Source organism: Prionailurus bengalensis, chromosome A1 (assembly GCF_016509475.1).
Source record: "Prionailurus bengalensis isolate Pbe53 chromosome A1, Fcat_Pben_1.1_paternal_pri, whole genome shotgun sequence".
Classification (NCBI taxonomy): Eukaryota; Metazoa; Chordata; class Mammalia; order Carnivora; family Felidae; genus Prionailurus; species Prionailurus bengalensis.
This window is the reverse complement of record NC_057343.1, coordinates 99,798,686-99,811,988: the sequence shown is the minus strand read 5'-3', so window position 1 is coordinate 99,811,988 and position 13,303 is coordinate 99,798,686. Positions and strand designations below refer to the sequence as shown.

Genomic DNA, 13,303 nt, shown 5'->3' with positions numbered 1-13,303 from the left:
ATGTAAACATAACCTGAATACACTTTAAAAGGAAAAACAGAGACTAAAACAAACATTTTTATAACCAGCCCAAAGACAGTCAAATATACATTTAAATAATAGACTAGTGAAAAAAAAGAGAAAGAAAAGTAATTTTAGACAGAAATGTTCACAAAGAGTTCACTAATCAATCATCACATGCACATTCTTCCCCTAACACAACAATGTTGAATGGCTATTCCTTCCGCCTCTTGCTTGCTTCCCATAAACAAGGAAGGGGGAGCTATAACTGCTTTACGATCTTAAAGAAACAGATTCTTGATCTAAGGTTCATTTTGAGGAAAAAGTGCAGTTTGCTTTTCAGAAACAGTTGTTCACTGTCATTTTTCCTAGAGCTTCTGGATCCAGAGAAAGAATGGGAAAGCATGGATTCAAACCTCCTGACATGAAGAGTTGTTGCCATTTCTTATAACCCAATAGGTTTCAAGGGTATCTTTTTCAGGTAACACTCCTTGGGGCCTTTTTGCTCTTTAATTGAAGAAGGGTAACCACTCTCTTCTTTTATAATGAAAAATGACTTTCCCAATGAAGAAGCCATTACTACTAACATATCACCATCCTCAGACATGGAGGACTGTAAAACTTTTCTTCTTCATATAATTACTCTGCATCATTCCCTACTACCATGAGGGCTATGAGGCTGTTTTTTTTTTTTTAATTTCACTTAATGTTTTCATTTTGAGGTCAGCAGGTATATCCTGGAGTTCAGGAGGAACTACACTATCTTTTTCAGAAGGCTTTATGGAGAATTTGGAATGTGCACTGATTTGGGCTCAAGTTCCATCTTGGCTATTGTTTTTTTCTTTTAAATTATTTACTGGTTTCTCTGTATGATTTATTTCACTTAGCATAACACTTTCCAGTTCCATCTGGTTTCACTCTTATGTGGATCCTGAGAAATTTAACAGAAGATCATGGGGGAGGGGAAGGGAAAAAAAAAAGGGAGGGAGCCAAACCATAAGAGACTCTTAAAAACTGAGAATAAACTGAGGGTTGATGGGGGGTAGGAGGGAGGGGAGGGTGGGTGACGGGCATTAAGGAGGGCACCTGTTGGGATGAGCACTTCGTGTTGTATGGAAACCAATTTGGCAATAAATTTCATAATAAATAAATAAATAAATAAATAAATTACTGGTTTCTTTGTCAAAAGTCTGGTTTCTTTTCATTTTTTGTCATTGATAATAATTACTTCACACCATCCTTTACTTGCATTGTAATCATAATAATTTGCTTGGCCTTGGAATAATTTTCTTCTGAAGCATTCTTGAATGACTTCAGTAACATTTTGCATTGCATCTTTTAAAGTTCTAACAGCAGCTTCTTAGCATCCTTTTCATTCTTTACAAAAGTCATTGAATCCTGTGGAATACAAAGCAGAATTCTGATTTTTAGATGTTTAGACAGATGACACCTTGAAGAAAAAAGAATTTAGGTGACAAAGCTAACCAAAAGTTCATTTGGGGTCTTTGGGAATTCAAATTGGGGAGATACAGATTGAGGAGGAAACTGAAATGTGTTCCAAAGGGGAGGAGAAAGACAGAATTTATAAAGGCAAAAACCATATGCTTGTGTAAGTTATTCTGAAAAAATTACGACTGATAGGTAAAGATAATTAAGGTTGATTAATATAGGCTAGGTTACTATGCTAAATGCTGGGTTGAAATACAGCAAATTAAGCCTCATTCTGAGAATTCCAGCAAGATGTACTTTTGTGGTTGGCACATTCTAAAAGTTCATATTCCATCCAAGTATGGAAGAGCCTAAGACTAACCTTCCCAGTGGTCTTCTGGCTCCATTTTATGGCCTCTTGGTATTCTCGACTTCATTTCAGATGTTTCTGTGAACAATATCAAATTCACTCCTTTTATTTTTTTTCCACTCCTTTTATTTAACAGATGAATAAATAAAATTACTTTCAGTGTCAAAGTAATATTTATTGTTAAAATAGGAGAAGATTCCAAATTTCTTAATTTCTAGTGCTCTTTACACTGTATCATAGTGCTTCTTAAGGATTTCTTTATATTAAGCCTAGTTATTAATGGAGTTAATCGGAAGGAGAAAGAGGAGAAGGCAGGGAGGTCAGGGAGGAAGAAGAGGATGAAGAGAAAAGGAAAGATTTAGTTTATTGCTTTCACTATATACTTGAACATGAGTTTGAATTGTACAGATTCACTCATACAGAGATCTTTTTGTAAATATAACAGTACTGTAAATGTATTTTTTCTCTTCCTTATAGTTTTCTTATTAACATTTACTTTTATCTAGCTCGCTTTATTGTAAGAATACAATACAGAATATGTGCAACATATAAAATATGTGTTAATTGACTGCTCATGTCATCGGTAAGGCTTCCAGTCAATACTAGGCTATTAGTAGTTAAGTTTCTTTTGCGGGGGGGGAGACTCAAAAGTTGTACCTGAGCTTTCCACTACAAGAGGGCTGATGTCCCCACACCTGTAATGTTTGAAAATTAAGGGTACTAAGATTTCTTGGTTTTCCTCAAATATCTAATATGCTTAAGGGTTCTAGTCCAAAGTCTATTCTGCTCTCCTTGCAAACTCTTCTGAAATTCTCAACTACCTCATTACTTCCACTGTCAGTTGTTACCTCCCATCACCCTTCAGGTAAGCCTCAAGTGTGGATCTGCAGTTCTCTCATGGTCTTGGTCACCCTTCAGATTCCACTTGAGGTGAATAAGCACCACCACAGATGTCAATGAGCAAAACAAAACAAGATTTATAAAGTGTCAAAGAAAACATCCAAGTCCAGACATTAGTAAGGAAAATGTCATGAAGGATGACTCTTGCACTTAGAGAATGCTCTCACCATCTGCTCTCTAAGAGTCTTGAAGATCAGACAGAAAGGACATTTTCAGGGAGGAGCAAACAAGGCTATGAGGAATGAGGTGGGGGGGTGGTGATGAACAGGTGACATGATCAGACAGTTGAGCAAGGAGAATGCGTGTGTGTGTGTGTGTGTGTGTGTGTGTGTGTGTGTTTTATTTTTGGTCCTAATTCTCAGGAGAGACCATAAAGAAGAGATGTTTCATGATCCAGTGCTTAGAAGAACCTCAGGAACAAGTCAGAGTTTAGAGGGGAGAAGAAAAGTCTAAATTTTAGTGGTCACATGTTCAGATTGACCAGTGAGAATAAGCAGGGCAGGTAATCGTTCACTAAACAAAGAGTGGGGATTTAGAATTTTTGTGGCTAGGTTTGTCACGGGGAATCTAGGGGAACATCCCAAGAGTTATCTATGTCATACAGAGAAGGGTGGTTCTTTGCATTGAGCTGTTGCCTGGAATACAACAAAAGAGGGAGTTTCCTTATCATTGCTATTTTCCAGGAGTACAGAGATTAGGTAAAGGTGAACACTGCCACAACAAATACCTACTTTTCTTTTACTCTCATGAAGTATTATTTTACCTCAAGATGATGTTTCACCTTTGTAGCTTCCCTGTTCTCATCAGTAGTGTCACTAAGAGTTCAGCGGCTCTGTGACAAGTGCCCACTCAGAGGACTTTTAAAGTGATTGCCCTTGATCACATAGCACTCCAAATTGATGCAGGTAAGCCACCATACATGCTTGGGATAAGTGATGGACAGTTCCTCCTACTCCACCTCCTTCTTGACAATCACTGTTATGTCTAGAATAACGTCAACTTTGGAGGGATATTAGCATATCTCCAGGAGAAAATTAGACCCCAAATACTTTTCTATTGTCAAAAATCTCTACAACATACCATTCAGCATCCTCATACTGCTATTTGCAGCTTCTTTATTTCCTAAAATCCCCTTCAGTGAGCCTTCTGGAGTGCCCCACTGACACCACCTCACTATGTGTCCCCAACTCCCTCTTCGTGTGCTCCGCGTCCATCACCTTGATGACATTGGTTCTTCCATGGCCTCTCAAGTGGACACTGCTTTCTCTCCTACCCAGTGTCCCCTGAGCTGCAATAGTGCTAGAGAGAAAAATCAAAGAACTCATTTGGTGTATTTATCAGGTTGGTGTTACATTTATAAATAAAGTTAGAGATAATTGATATCTTTTTGATGTTAAATCTACATATCCCCAAATACTGAAAGCATTGTCATTTTTTCAAGTCTCCTTTTGATTTTTGGTTCCTTCAGAACAATTATAATTTTTCTCACCTAACTAACTCTAGTTAAGACTATTTAAAGGTATTTTATTTTACTTTGTCATTTTAAATGGGGTATACTCTTCAATATATTGTCTAGAGAGATGCTTTTACATGTGAAGATGATTGATATATATGTTAATTTTATGTATAGCTTAGCCCACAATTCTTGCTTTTCTAACATATTTAACTTGGCTAATTGTATTAGTTAATACTTCAAATAAAATGTAAGTATTAAAGATAATAGTGAACATTTTTGTATTTTTTATCATAGGAGGAGTATCTCATTTTTCTCCCTAAATTGTTGGATTTTAAGTCAAGATAAATATTTTGTCATGTTAAGGAAATATTAACCAATTTCAACTTTTATTTAATCATTTGAAAATCAAAAAGATGCTAAATTTTATGACACACTTTTTCAGCATCTATGGAGATTTATCATGTGGGATTTATCTTTGGACATAATATGGTGAATTTTATTATTATGCTTTTTAATATTAAATAACACCTATATTTTTAGAATAAATCCCACCCTGATCCTGAGGCACTGTATTTGCTATGGCAGAGTTATTTTACCTTTTCTCTTAGTTCACATATGTGTTCCTGGGTCGTATCCATTCTGCAATTCAACTTCTCTGTGGAGTTGTTTTTTTCATCAACTATATTATTTTTCAGATTCAGTATTTCCAATCAATACTTTTAATGCCTTACCTTGATTCATGTTTCTGTTATCATTCCCCATATTTATTTTGCCTCTTCCTGTAAATCAAATTTAGCTGATTAAAAGGGTGCGTTTTCTTGTCTTTTTTTCACTAATGGTTGCTCCGCAAAAATGTCTTTTAATGTTTTCTGAGTTCGTTTTTTTCCTGGAGAAACTGGCTCATTAGCCTATGATTTGAATCTGTGTGGAGAGATCAATGGCCAAGTCCTAGTATCTATGTTTGGAGGATAGAAATGCATTGTTTCTCAGGGCAGAGAGCATTGACACTTCTTTTTCCACAGGGTAATCATCATCCTTTGTGCTGTGTTGTTATTTAGTCCCTCCCCTCAACTGGGGCATCTGAGAATAATTCTGATGCTACCCTACTAGTCTGGCTAGCCCAGAGCTAGATTTTTTTTTTTTTTTTTTTTTTTCTACTTTCAGAAGGAAATATTGTGGTGCTAATATACAAAAGTCGATACGAAGACCAGAGACTACTTAAAAACCTCTCCTCAACCCATACTCACATCTGCAGTGTTTTTCCCTATTCCACCATGGATGTTATTTTAATAGACAAACTGTTACCATCTTGTATTTCTCACCCTTGGTGTTTCTCATCTTTCTAATAGTTGTTAAACTATTTGTTGTTAAAACTAGCTGTTAAACTACCCATCAGCCTCCTTAAGCCTTCAGTACCATCTCCAAAATGGGGGCCATGCAAGAAAAAATGTAGGTCCATGCTGGTTGTACTATATTTGGAGGAAATAGAAGTCTCCATGCATTTCTACTAAGAATTTGTTTCTTTAGTCATTAAACTGATTCAAAGAAATTAAGGGCTTAAAAGTGATTGAAGCAACTTGATAATATTCCTAGCAATTTATTTAAAACACCAATAGTATGTTCCAAGTGTGAGACTGACTTATTTTAGTTTGATATTTCACCAGGTCTGATCAGATACCAAGGCCAAGACTGTCTGATCCCAGAATGCCTAGCCACACTCAGTAACAGTCATAAGTGAACTCAGTTGGTCCCATCCATTTCCTCAATGACTTAAAGGATTTTAGAATACCATCCCCCATTTTCTATATTTTCATAGTTGTTCTGCCTTCCCTGGAATGTTGGGAGTCTGTAACCCTAGAGACCTAACTTGACTAGAAACTGACTGCTTCCTTCCCGACCCTATCACTGAAGGAGGATTAAAACTAATTTAATTCATAATTTATATATCTGTATCACAGTGTACAGGTCCATTTATTTAAGGGGAGAAATACTCATTTCCAGTTTCACCACTATAAACAGCTGATTTATAATTAGACCAGCAGACAGTTTACTGGGAATCTGTTTCCCTACGAGCTGGAGTTTGATATCTGGGTATTTTCAACAAATCTCTACTATAGCCAAATGATAGAAAAGCTCAGGTTCTGCTCCCTTGACTGAAATTTAAATGTCCTGTACTGGGGTCCTTCCTATACACTAACGGTAGATGTCAGATGGTATATCTTTCCTCTAAACCAGAGTAGACCTCTTACAATAAAGCTTCTGCCCAAGAATATCATCTAATCATTCATGTCTCTCTCACCCTCTTCTTAGTAGCAATAATTTCTAGATGAAACAGAAAACCAGAGAATGGTAACGCATCAGTATTAATCCCCAGGTGAGTTTTCACCCCTCACTTGGACTTCAGCATGCTGGTCCTGGTTCCAGGTTTGCACGTTCTCATTACTCTTCCCTTTACTGGTTATTATTCTTGGTTGCCCACTGTAATCCTTGGGGAGCTTTTGTAAATACCGATGCCTTGTCCCAATTCACCCTACTATCTCTACCCTCACCTCTACCAAAACTCGTATTTAATTGGTCTGAAACATGACCTGGGCACTGAAATTTTAAAAAAGCACCCCCGACCCACCCACCCAGGTGATTCTAATATGTGGTCAGAATGGCTAGTGCCCCATTCAGAATTTTTCTGCCAACTCATGAGACCAGATGTGGATTTTTTTCTGCCACAAATCAAGGCTGGCTACATAAATTGTAGCACACAGTGCAAAGTGGAAATACAGACTCCCTTATTCAAAAATTGTTAAGAATTTCAAGCCTGTGATAGGAGAATATTAAATCCAGCCTGGGATCTGTCTGAGAATATGCACAGGTGGCTTGTCCATGAAGCTAGCCCTGTCTGAGATCCAATGGTAATAGTTCATTGCTTTTCCTCTTGTGGGTTTTTTACTTTCATATTTTTCTGTCTCCCTACCAAGTCTCTTTAGTCCACCCATTCTACAGATGGCATTATCCTTTTCCCACACCTGACCTCAGCTTTGGTGGGTAAAGGTAGTCTATTAATAGCAACCTGAGTCGTGAGAATCTTCTGTCTCCTTCCTTGGCCATTCCTTTTTGAAGTGGCATTGTCCTCTTTTCCTTATTTGGTTGTTCCTGGGACATTCTAGCGACTATTTCTGAAGACTATATTTTAAAATTTATTTTGATAGATTTCAGGGAAAGAAGATATTTAGAAAGAACTTTAACCATAACATTTTACCCAGAACACACTTCATAATTTTGTTTTTCTGGATTGTAATATAACTTGTTATATGGAAGTAGTGAAATCATTAATTGGCAAAGGAAAATTAAGACAGAGAGTGAGAAAATGACCTTAAAGGCATCATTATATATGATGGGTATTTTTTTAAATTAATTAATCAATGTATTTATTTATTCATTTTGGGAGACAGAGAGATTGCACATGAGCATGAGCAGGGGAAGGGCAGAGAGACAGGGAGAGAGACAAAGAATCCTAAGCAGGCTCCACATTGTTAGCACAGAACCAGATGAGGGACTCGAACTCACAAACTTTGAGATCATGACCTGAGCTGAGTTGAATGCTTAAGCAAGTGACTGAGCCACCCAGGTGCCCCAAGCAATGGGTACTCCTAAAACAAAGCTCTATCTTGGGCTAAAGGAAGACCAAGAATAATGTAACTACGGGCTACTTAACAAATATATTGTAACTCGGTGAGACTTTCTGGACTTACTTTTCTCCTGCCACGCCTGCCCATTTCAATTACAGCTTCTTCTCCTTCCCAGCACTTCCAAAAAATTGAAGAAGTGACAACACAAGATGCATGTCTGAAAAGAGATTTAAGGATCAGAGAAACATAGCCCATAATAATCATCACGTCTTTCAAGATGAAAGCATTTTTTTGACTCTTGGGCCAGGACTGCAACCGAATTTCAGGACCCAGCACTCCCTTACCCTCAGAAAGATGGAGCTGTCAGCACCTCTGACAGGACTCTGCATCTAATACTCGGCTGACCTTGTGGCGTGCAGAGGATTTACTACACATGGTGCGTGGGGAAGGAGCCAGCACTGCCGTGATATAGTGCGGTGTCAAATAAAGTGGGAGAAAGGCTGCTCAGTCAGGATCTCAGGGAGACTTTAATCCTCACTAGACCAGAGCTGAAGTTTATATGACAAGCAGATGTGAAATCTCTACTGGGAATTCAGCAGCCAGGGGCTCTAGAAAGGGAAAAGAAAGGCCCAATAATATGAGAGATGTAACAGTGAGCCCAACAGGTTCACTCAATTCTAGCTGGTCTGTGGTAACTGATGTGTTATGATCTGCTGATCCTGCCTTCTTTCTTTTTAACCATGTTCTTCCAATTCTTTAAAGTTAGGCTCCAGTCCAGATGCCTAACTCAAGTTTTCCCTGATGGGATCAGCACTATTTTTTTCTTTGAAGGTTTATTTATTTTTTGAGAGAGTGTGTGCACACAAGTCGGGGAGGGGAAGAGGCGGGGGTGGGGTGGGGGGGAACAGAGGATCCTAACTGTTCTATACTGACAGCAGAGAGCACAATGCCGGGCTCAGACCCATGGACCATGAGATCATGACCTGGGCCGAAGTCAGATGCTTAACCAATTGAGCCACTCAGGCACCCCCTATTATTTTCTTTTCTGAATATCCCCCTCCTGTCAATCCACAATTTAAAAACATACATATATGTTATACATATATAACACATATATATATTACTCTATTCTGTTCTGTTGCTGAGTCAATTATTTTGTAGATTAGAAAGCCAACATGAAATGCATATGGATGGTTTACTATACTCATGTTTTGTCACACCAACTAGAATGCCTGATCCTGTGGGCAGAGCCACTGGACAACCCGTGTATAGTCATTTGGATTCGAATGATGCTGAATGCAATGCTATGAACCTATCATCCAACTTTCAGTAAAAGTGGGTGTTGCTGCATATATTGAAAGACAGATGTAATCTGTCAATTCAGAATGAAGCATTATTGAAGGTAAATGTAATTCTTGAGAACTTGGAAAAAAAATTCAGTGGAGCTAAATTTGTTTTTCCTTTTTTTTTTTTCTTTTTTACCAGGTTTGAAGTTTGTTTAACTATACAGAGGAGCGCCTGGGTGGCTCAGGCGGTTAAGCGTCCAACTTCTGCTCAGGTCAGGATCTTGCGGGTTTGTAGGTTTGAGCCCCATGTCAGGGTCAGTGCTGACAGCTCAGAGCCTGGAGCCTACTTCGAATCTGTGTCTCCCTCCTTCTCTGCCCCTCCCCCACTCATGCTCTCTCTTTTTCTCTCTCTCTGTGTCTCTCTCTCAATAATAAATAAACATTAAAAAAAATTTCAACTATGCAGAAAGGGTGAAAAGCAGAGCAAAAGAAGGAAACAGAAATCAGAAACACAGAACAGCCTGATACTGTATGAAATAAATGGAAACATCTTCCTCAGCTTCTGTATCAATAATGTGTTCAAATCTCACAGGCTAGTTTTTCTTCTAAGGCAGCTGACACAGGTTTTAAATGTCTACCTAAATACACAGTCCATAGTACTGTTTCCTTGTAAGAAGAAGGCAGATCTTGGGATGGGAATTTAATACGAATCAAACAAACTGAACGATAAAAATATCTTTACCAAATACCACAGGTCTATTTGGTGGTAAAGGTTTGCTCCCGGGGCGGGGGGGGGGGGGGGGGGGGAGGGGAATCAAAACAAGATGATAATTTAATTACTTCTAATTTTAGCACAACAATAAATTTAGTGGCCTGAGAGAAACTTATGCCAACTTGCGACATAGAAACTATGAGTGAATTCTTTTTTCCAGCATAATTTATTTTTTGAACTACCTCTATCTCATCCATGGATTAAACATGAACATCCCCAATTAATATTTCTGACTTCTGTAAATTTATGCACATAACTCTCTTTTCCTTTAATTCCTTCCAAGGGATCTGGCTTCCAATTACCTCTGGAAGCAAGCATATATAAATGATTACTTTTCCAGGGAAGTATACCTTGTGTCACCTCTCGTCTTTTACAAGAGCATCCTTAACTTAATTCTCAAACCCAGTCCAATAAGCCAGCTCTCCTTCTCCACATGCAAGAAAAGCCCTTATTACTACTTGCTCTGCATTATCCCAAAACTACCATTAGTATATAATTCAAGTTAAGATGTGGGAAATTATCACGGTCAATTCCCTCACATTTCATCAGTTTTTCTGAATTTTCATAGCGATACTTAGTTTTAGCTGTCCTGACACCTCTGCAGGGCCCACATAGAGTATGAAGAGCAACGGATACCAGAGCTGTTCAAAAAACGCTAGAGGAACAAATGAAGGACCATGGCCGTCAGGAATTTTTTTTTTTTTAAATTTCAGAATCTGTGGCTGTTTAACTGAATTGAGATGGGACACAGGAATCTGGTCTACAGATCTATGGAAATCACAGATGCTCTCAGCTACTGACCTACTTAGGGTACACATCCTTAGAACAGATGATTTATTATGACTAATAAATCATTATGACTAAACTCAGGATATATCTATAGTCTCAGAGTTTATGTACCTAGAGCCTTTGAGGATGCAACGTGTACCAAATCCTAAGTACTTTTCACTCCTGTAATTACTATCATTGCTTTGTTTTGTTTGAGTGGTTTTCGGTTCACCTGACTCATCTCCTCTATTATATTAATAGAACCTTGGGAATCAGTGGCATATTCCAAAAACACAATAGACACTTACATACTTCAGAAACTGTAAATAAAAATTCCTTACCTACTCTGTGCCTAGAAAATAAAATAATAATAAAATAAAAATGAAATAATAAAATAATAATTAAAAAAATAAAATATTTAATCACTCAATTGATCATTTTACATTTACATTTTACATCTGACTCTTTATGACAGTAAAGAATACTTGTCCATGATATCTTCCACTCAAGGAAATGAACTATTTCAACTGAACTTACTGGTTACTTTGGTAATTTGGTAGCAAACTGAATTAAAAACAGTCTTAAAATGATATTAGAAGAAAAGCGTTTCTAAGTTTGATTTAAAAGTGTGATGTTAAAAAGTAAAGAAATAATACAATCTGGTACCATGGGATTAATTAGGAAATGGAGTGCTTAGTTTTAACACATTTAAGAAAGAAATCTTCAAAAAATGTCTAAGAGATAAACAATTGAAAATGCACAGAAAATAAGTAAAATATAAATGTAAAATAATCAGTGTTCATATAGTTCACAAATTTCATGGTGTGTAGATCAAAGTATTATATTCACGTATTATAAAACCAGAATAAGGAACAAAACAGTGATTCCTCACTGAATATTTCCAATGAAAAAATAAAATTATAATTATTTGGCTTCTTTGTTTTCATGACCACTTTATTAGCCTAAAATATAAAATGCTCATAAATGAAACTGTTTCTTTTTTTTTTTTTAATTTTTTAATGTTTATTTATTTTTGAGAGAGAGGAAGACAGAGTGTGAGTGGCGGAGCGATAGAGAGAGAGGGAGACAAAGAAAACGGAAGCAGGCTCCAGGCTCTGAGCTTTCAGCAGAGAGCCTGATGCGGGGCTGGACCTGACAAACTGCTCGATCATGACCTGAGCAGAAGTCGGATGCTTAACTGACAGAGCCACCCAGGAGCCCCAGTAAAATAATTTCTGAATATTACATAAGTTAATTCTGAATATTACATAAACTCATGAAAAGACTAGTAAATGTATTAGCACCTTTTATAGAGTAATATGAATTAATAAAGCAAGATGTTACAAAATTTAACACTGACATTCTAGAATTATCTTCTTCAACCAAAAACTATTTTTTAAAATGTCCATTTTAAAATGTCATTATTATGCAGATTTAAGGGCATTTACTAATAATCATTTTTTATCAGCCCTCTACTCACTTTGGGTATGCAACTATAATAATCTGGATTCTGAGCTTTTAAACTGAGCCTATGGTATAAACCCAGAACTCAAAATTCTAAGCTAAGAAGACATACCGTCAACATGTGTGTTATGCACACAATTTTGGAAATAAAAAAGTAATTTCATTTAAGAATAAAATGACTTCAGTAACTTCAACAACTTCAAATAAAAATGATTATCAGAAAATATTGGTTGCATATGTTTTGATTTAAAATGTTCTGGCATTTACTTGATTCTCCCCCACTGAGCAATCTTTAAGGCTGCCTATATAATGTGTTTACCTATACTGGTTTACCAGAAGGTTTAAAAAAAAAAATAAATAAAAACTTACAACGTATTTCATGACCCAAATCCCCAAATGTCCTTGAAACTCTGCTCCAGGGAGGCATAAGGTTTTTTTTGTTTGTTTGTTTTGTTTTGTTTTGTTTTGTTTTTTGTGGTCAAATGGAACCATGTGTTTCCTTCACACAGAACAATGGAATCCATAGTCTTTATTTTCTTTTTCTGGGGTATTTCAATCGACTCTCAAAACCCCTCCACCAGTCCTAGGATTAACTCATCATTTTCTTCTCTGTTGGGATTAAGTGTATGTTATTTAGAATGTTAATTTAAAAGCATGTGCAGTAAAGAACCTATTGTGGTTCTAACAGAAAACAACTCATACAACCATGGAATAAATAAATAAATACGGTGAACACCCGAAAGCAACCCAAGTGTTCACTGATGGAAACATGGACAAACAAGATGTGGTGTATACATACAGTGGAATATTAAATGTCAAAAAAGAAGGAAATCCTGATACATGGTACAACATGGATGAACTATGAAGACAGTTCAAGTTGAAATATACCAGTTGCAAGAAGATAAATACTGTATGATTCCATTTATATGATGTATCTAGAGTAGTCAAAATCAGTGGTAGCTGACAGGGGCTGAAGGGAGGGAAGATGAGGAGTCATTGTGTAATGGGTAGAGTTTCAGTTTAATAAATTGAAAAGACTTTCATGGCTGGATGGTGATGATGGTAGCACAGCAATGTTAATATACTTAATGCCACTGAGCTGTATACTTAACAATGGCTAAGATACCAAATTTTACGTGGTGTGTGTTTTACTAATTTTTTTAAAGAAATAAATTTGGTGAAACTCATGAATGGTATACTTGGATTTAAGACTGATATCTGGAGTCAAACAGGGTT

The 13,303-nt window shown here is 36.9% G+C and overlaps 1 long non-coding RNA gene across 1 annotated transcript; it reads right to left on the bottom strand.

Annotated features, from left to right (window-relative positions):
* Positions 1-1,178: 1,178 nt before the first annotated feature.
* On the bottom strand, positions 1,179-1,960 carry LOC122472221. The gene is made up of 2 exons (XR_006294392.1): positions 1,811-1,960; positions 1,179-1,398 (listed from the first exon to the last, which is right to left on the bottom strand). It is a non-coding gene; the product is annotated as an uncharacterized LOC122472221 (long non-coding RNA).
* Positions 1,961-13,303: the final 11,343 nt, after the last annotated feature.